The sequence below is a fragment of the Argentina silus genome, assembly GCF_951799395.1.
Source record: "Argentina silus genome assembly, chromosome: 16".
NCBI classification, from domain to species: Eukaryota; Metazoa; Chordata; class Actinopteri; order Argentiniformes; family Argentinidae; genus Argentina; species Argentina silus.
The window spans coordinates 14,813,761-14,821,083 of NC_139670.1; positions in this window are offsets into that span (position 1 = coordinate 14,813,761).

Genomic DNA, 7,323 nt, shown 5'->3' on the forward strand with positions numbered 1-7,323 from the left:
TTGGGATGGTGTTCTTCGGCTTGCAATCCTCCCCCTTTTTCCTCCAAACATAAAGATGGTCATTATGGCCAAACAGTTCAATTTTTGTTTCATCAGACCAGAGGACATTTCTCCAAAAAGTAAGATCTTTGTCCCCATGTGCAGTAGCAAACCATAGTCTGGCTTTTTCATGGCTGTTTTTGGGCAGTGGCTTCTTCCTTGCTGAGTGGGTTTTTTTTTCTTTTGATTTTCCCATGATGTCAAGCAAAGAGGCACAAAGCAAAGAGAGTTTGAAGGTAGGTCTTAAAATACACCCACAGGTACACCTCCAATTGACTCACACACTGCACGGCCAATTAGTGTCCAATTAGCCTGTCAGAAGCTTCTAAAGCTATGACATAATTTTCTGGAATTTTTAAAGGCACAGTCAACTTAGTGTATGTAAACTTCTGACAGAGGGAGGGGGACAGACAGGGGGACAGACAGAGAGAGAGAGAGAGAGAGAGAGAGAGAGAGAGAGTGAGTGAGTGTGTGTGTGTATGTGTTCATTGTGCAGGGACAAGAACATGCCGAAGGCAACAGGGTGCTGGTTTGTTCTGCAGTTAAATGACAGATCAGTGATCATGAGCGGACTTGTGGCCAGGGCTGCATGCTCACACACACACACACACACACACACACTGCCCCCAAGCAAATGTTCACTATCTTCTTCATCTCATCTTATTTGCCTTCCCCTGCCCTTTCCCTTGTCCACATACAGATAGCCAAATCTGGATCCCCTATAGCCAGATGCATACAGTACCTACACACACTTCGCCTCATCCTGTCCTAGAGCAGAGCAAATCTCCACTCTCCCACTTCCCACTGTGTGTGTGTATGTGTGTGTGTACTGTATGTATCCTTCCCTCTTCCCCCGTTGCCACCCCACTACATCCCCGTCTTCTTCCTCCCTACTTCCAACTCCACCCTCCCTCCCTCCCACTATGTGTGTGTGTGTGTGTAATGTATGTGTGTGTACTGTATGTATCCTTCCCTCTTTCCCCCGTTGCCACCCCACTACCTCCCCTGTCCTCTTCCTCCCTACTTCCCCAACTCCACCCTCCCTCCCTCCCTCCCTCTCATGCCTCATTACCTTCCCCTCCCACCTCCTCCCCCTTTACCCCTTGCCACCCCCCTACCTCCCACCTTCTCCTCCCTCCCTCCTTCCCACCTCTTGTGTGTGTGTATGTGTGCAAGAGAGAGAGAGAGAGAGTGTGTGTGTGTGTGTGTCTGTCTGTGTGTGTGCGAGACAGAGAGAGGGAGGGAGAGAGAGAGAGAGAGTGTGTGTGTGTCTGTGTGAGAGAGAGAGAGAGGGAGAGAGAGAGAGAGAGAGAGTGAGAGTGTGTGTACTGTATGTGTGTGTACTGTATGTGTGTAATGTATGTGTGTGTGTACTGTATGTGTGTGTATGTACTGTGTGTGTGTGTGTATGTTTATGTGTCCTATATGCTTGTATGTGTGGAGGTGCTACAGTTGTAATTAATTTACATTATTTTTAAATATATAATATATTCATCATGTCTTTAAATCATACTGTATCTTAGCTTACCTACCATCGTTGCTTATCTTAGTGCTACTTCTACTACACTACTTTTTCAAAATATATCAATAATAATTCAACACATGAGTTCAGGCCATTCAAAGTGGAGGAGGGGTCAAGCTGTCAATCAGAGGGTGAGGGACCCAAGTCTCAGACACAGGAAGTCTATCTCCTCAGCCAAATCTGGAACCCCTGAATTGGCTTCCTGTTTCTGCCTGCTCCTTGGAGGCTCCACCACCACCTCCTCCTCCTCCTCCTCCTCCTCCTCCTCTTCCTCCTCCATAAGTCTGGCCTTCCTCTTCTTCAGCAATGCTATTGAACGAATGAGGTCCTCTCTATCTCTCTGGTGGTCACTCAAAGCCCTGGACATCATTCTCTTGTAGACTTGGATCAGACGACCCTTATCCTGCTTAGACAGGTTGTGGTCGTACATGATCTCGTAGCAGTGGTACTGGAGCATGGTCATGTTGTGTCTGAACCGCTGCTCCCGGTACTTCCAGGTGTGCCAGGGTGGGAGACCAGGGGCGGCTGCCTGCACAGGTGTGTGAGGCTGAGGAGAGGGAGGCTGTAGAATAAGTCATGATCAATTTCTGAATAATTCTTGTTACAATGTAATTCCTTCACAAATTATGCAGTTTTACAAATACTTATAATACAAATAGTGTAGATAAATAAATAGTGTTTTATAATACAACTAGTGTAATCATTTGGTGGAGAGAGAGGTACTCACTGCAGATGTGAGCCTAGGCTTGGTTGCCCACCTGCCTCCTTCCCCTGCAGCAGAGACCACCTGGAGTGTGGCAGAATGGTCAACTTGTTGAATATGGACGCTCATTTTTGAAAAAGCTTTTAGCTTGCAGAAATAACAGGTCTAGTCTTGGGGTTGTTGCCACCAAAACTGAATTCCATTCAACATTGCTGCCTATCAACCAAACATTCTAATCTCAAACATTCTGCTGAAGTTGCTAGGATTGATTGTGATATCAACACATTCAAAAGTAATTGCATCTTTATAATTCATAGTTTCCATGGCAATGAGTCGAATGTGTAGAAACAGTTTCAAATCAAATTTTGTGCTAAGCAACCAAACATTCTAAATTCACCCATTTTACCTCAGTAGATTTGTTTGATTGTGATGTCATCAAATGTACAGTAGGTAGTGTTAGCCCAAAGACAAAGGGATTGAATTAGAATTCAATGAATGAAGTCAGACACACACACACTTTTGAACCCAAGGTCTTTCTTGAAATACAGGTTTCATAATGAGACTAGCCTTCGCAATAGTGTGTGTGTATACAGAGAGGTAGTGCAATATTGTTTCCTTGAGTACACAGACTACTGCAGCCCTCTAGCCTTTTGCTATCATTCGGTCCACAAACACCAAACAGTGTCCATCTTTCATTTCACTCCCACCGTAAAGCAGCCTGATCAGTGGCCACCCAAGCTCGACCCTCCTGCATCTTTAATGGCCTCTCCCGCTCTCACTGTGTCAGCTACCATAAAATTACATCCTTACGTACTCAGGGTAGATGTTGCCCTTAGGCACTGTTCTAGGATCAGATCATCCTCTCCAAATCCCAATCTAAACCATTGGTGGGAAAAATGCTATACTGGCCCCTAGATCAGTTTTGAGGGTCAACTTCATCCTCCTCCCAGGCTTGGCCCGGCCAGGGTGACAATGCCATGGTTACAGTTGCCGTGTCTTCGGGAGAGAACGAGGCATTAAAAATGCATGACCCATTTAAACCGCATGTACCATGATTTGAGCAGATAAAAATTATATGATGCTTGTGTCCACAAGGGACCGGCTTCTCTCACAACAATGAGAAGCAATGTGAATCTCTCTCTCTCTCTCTCACATACACACACACACACACTTGCAAAATCTTTTCCTCTCTCTCTCACACAGTCTCCTGGGTAACACACACAGAGCTGGTGTGACCCTGTAGAAAATGTGTGGGTGTGTACAGTACAGTGTGTGTGTGTGTGTGTATATGGATAAGTTGGGATATGTGTGTGTGTGTGTGTATCCAAACCAAAAGCCTGACCAGTGGCAGGGTTTAGACCAAATCCAATGGTTATTTCCATGGTAGTGTTGCCATACCTCCAAATCACGTTGTTCTCACACCTCTGTGTCATGACACATCCCTCATTTTAAACAGGTTTCCACCCCTTTGTAGCTACTTTCCGCAAAGGATTTCCCTAGGCTTTCCAAACAAGGAAAGCGTGGTCTCAACATGGTTATTTCTTTGGCTGTTTCCAAGGTTATTTCCATCTTTTGAACAGAAAAAAGCCACATTTTGCTGCCTCACTAACAATCAGCATTCATGGTAGCCTACGATAGTGTGAGCGTATCAGAGACGTTATTAAAATGCTTGGAGCCTGGCACTTCCGCAAGGGAAGCGTGAGAGAGCAAATCAGGGTCATCACAGACAACTGCACTCATTATTCACTGTGGTGAGACTATGAAATACACACACACACACACACACACACACACACACACACACACAAATACAGAAGCACGCAAGCACCTGTCCTCTTGTGAACATCTCAGAAACATACACACACACACACACACACACAAATACAGAAGCATTTGCAAGCACGCACACCTGTCCTCTTGTGAACATCTCAGACACACACAGCACTTAAGACACCTTGCTAGAAATATTCAGCTAAGGAGAACATTTTATGAACATATTATTTGGGCCTGCCAAGCGGACGCTTCCGTCTTAAATAGCAACTGAACCACGCATCAACCAGCCATACAGGAGTGAGTTTGAAACAGCTCTTATTCAGAAAGTTGATACTCTACACTGATAGTGCGCTCAGTGAAGCATAGAGAGTACCGCCCCGCCCCCCCCCCCCCCCGCGCGCCGCGCCACTAAACTCAACAAACCAGATAAGTAGTCACTCTGCTGCAAAGATAGTGCATAGTAGAGTGAATTAATTAATGCTTTATTCCTTCATTTGGAAATTTGTGTGGCAGGAATGACGCCGACTGTCGTACGACAATGACCCACTAACATCTTTTGTTTGTTGTTACAGAATATTAGGAAGGTCTAATCCAGTGCCTAAGTGCATTGGGAAGACTACACAGTCATTTGTAATAGGCCCGAATTCAAACCTGTCAGTTGATACACCAAACATGCAATCACCAAACTAAGGCAGAGATCCCATCCACGACGCCAACTGCCAAGCTGTCTTCTCCCTAGGAGGCAAACTACTGCCTTAATATATGGATATTGCTACACATACAGTATACAATTCTCACACACATCAAAACATTCCAGATGGCCTCACAGATTGTTCTGTGCTAATTTCCCCTGTGAAACATTTTCAAAACAGAAGCACCACGGGATGCCCTTTGTCTTCAAAACATCAATCTCCCCACCCCCTCCACATCCATATTTCAACAATTCACGGCCCGATGTGAGCACATCCATACCACAGCGGTGGTTTCATACTATGGCCTAGCCATTTTAAGTGTTTGGTACCTTATGACTAACAGTTTCACAGAGCTCCTTTATTAAAATCCAATAACGAGTCACTCTTTTATTGCTATTCTCCTGAATATGCAAAGGGATTTCCCAAGTCAGTGCCTTCTGTCAAATAGCCGACTGTTGGCTTTATTCTAAAGACAGATTCCAACTTCCTATTACAGAGGATGTGTAGAGGGGCTGCCCAATTGTCTATTGACCCATTTCAATATCACCATTGTTGACTGGCCTTCAAAATTACTCATAAAACAGTGCAATTACTCAGCTGATGGACTATGAGCTGTAGTCATACACAGAGAGTGAACAGTGCCTCCTCAGTTTCCCATAATATGTATGGTATTGACAGAGAGATTAAGCTGAACCCACTCTACTGTTTCTTTGTGGCGGTTGGGGGGGGGGGGAACCTTGCCATTTGAAAAATCTGCTGAACACAGCCAAGGGTCTCCAAAGTCCCTGGCATTTGAAAGGCCTCTGAGCCAAAGTTACGACATTATCTTTCCATGTTGTATTTTCTTCCCTTTTCTGCCTATTATTGAGTCAGCAGCCTGGTTTTAAGTCAGAGATGTGGTGTTGTCATGGCAATGAAGGATCTCTGGCACATGGTATGCTGTGAAAAACAGAGGGTTAGGGTTAGGACTCCTTAGGGTTAGGGTACGGACTCCTGCTGTCAGCAAACTACCCATCACTCCTCTCCGTCTCCAATGACATATCAAAGTCTTTCACTTTAGTCATTCAATTGGGGGATTAATCGGTTCAAGACCAGGTCATAACAAACCGTCAGTAGCTGGATCTGCTGATGGAAACTTCCATGTAGGAAAATCATAAACGAAATCAACATGTAGCATTGCACATCTATATTTCATGTAAATGTAGCAAGACAAATATATGTGCATGAGACTCGTTTACGACTTCTTGATACTCGTTACGACTTCTCCAGACTCCCACAGCACACGTTAATATATAACAGGCCCTGTGGGGACGAACCAATCAATGTACCCCCCAGCAAAACTTTTCCAGCGGCAGACGAGCAAAGGCACCATCGATTTTTACAACCCAACTTCGCCCATGGCAGGGCGACGTGAAGGGGAGAGTGGTGTCCTTGAGGATTTGCTCATACCATCATAAGTGCGTTCTACCATAAAGCTAGAAGCCATTATGGATAGTACACAAGTATAATGGTTCCACTCTGTGGCAACCAGGACTAACTGTCCTTCAGTAGTCCTTCACTCCCAGGGTCCCTGTCATCATCGCTCACTTCATTTCACTGGTTCTTGTAGCAGCAGACTACATACATAGGCTACAGTATGCATGACCATACAGTTCACTTCAATGGATATTCATTTTTGTATAATCCAGTAGCTCACAATGTTGGTGATTATATTATGTTATGGGCGAGTCTCTTGTACAGTTTGCTAGTTTTAAACTCTTTTTTTTCCCCATACATTATTAAGGCGGTGCTTTTTCCCTTTGTGAGCATTGGAAATATTGGCCCCTTTGGGGTCCAATTACACTCATGCCAGATTTGAGAACGTCTGCCTCAACAGCTGTCTTTTGTTCATATGTCTCACTGTTGCTCAAGGTTTTTCAAGGACCTGATGCATACACTCACCGGCCACTTCATTAGGTACACCTGTTCAACTGCTCATTAACGCAAATATCTAATGGTATGGGGGATATTTTCTTGGCACACTTTGGGCCCCTTAATACCAATTGAGCATCGTTTAAACGCCACAGCCTACCTGAGTATTGTTGCTGACCATGTCCATCCCTTTATGACCACAGTGTACCCATCTTCTGATGGCTACTTCCAGCAGGATAACGCACCATGTCACAAAGCTCACATCATCTCAAACTGGTTTCTTGAACATGACAATGAGTTCACTGTACTCCAATGGCCTCCACAGTCACCAGATCTCAATCCAATAGAGCACCTTTGGGATGTGGTGGAACGGGAGATACGCATCACGGATGTGCAGCCGACAAATCTGCAGCAATGATGCTATCATGTCAATATGGACGAAAATCTCTGAGGAATGTTTCCAGCACCTTGTTGAATATGCTACAAAGAATTAAGGCAGTTCTGAAGGCATAAGGGGGTCCAACCCGGTACTAGCAAGGTGTACCGAATAAAGTGGCTATTGAGTGTATACCCCCCCTACAGCTAAAATCAGACATTAATTAGTTCCTTCCTACAACCTTTTGAGGTGTTGTTCCGTTCCGTTCCGTTGTTCCGTTCCGTTACCCATGTGGTATTGAAATAAC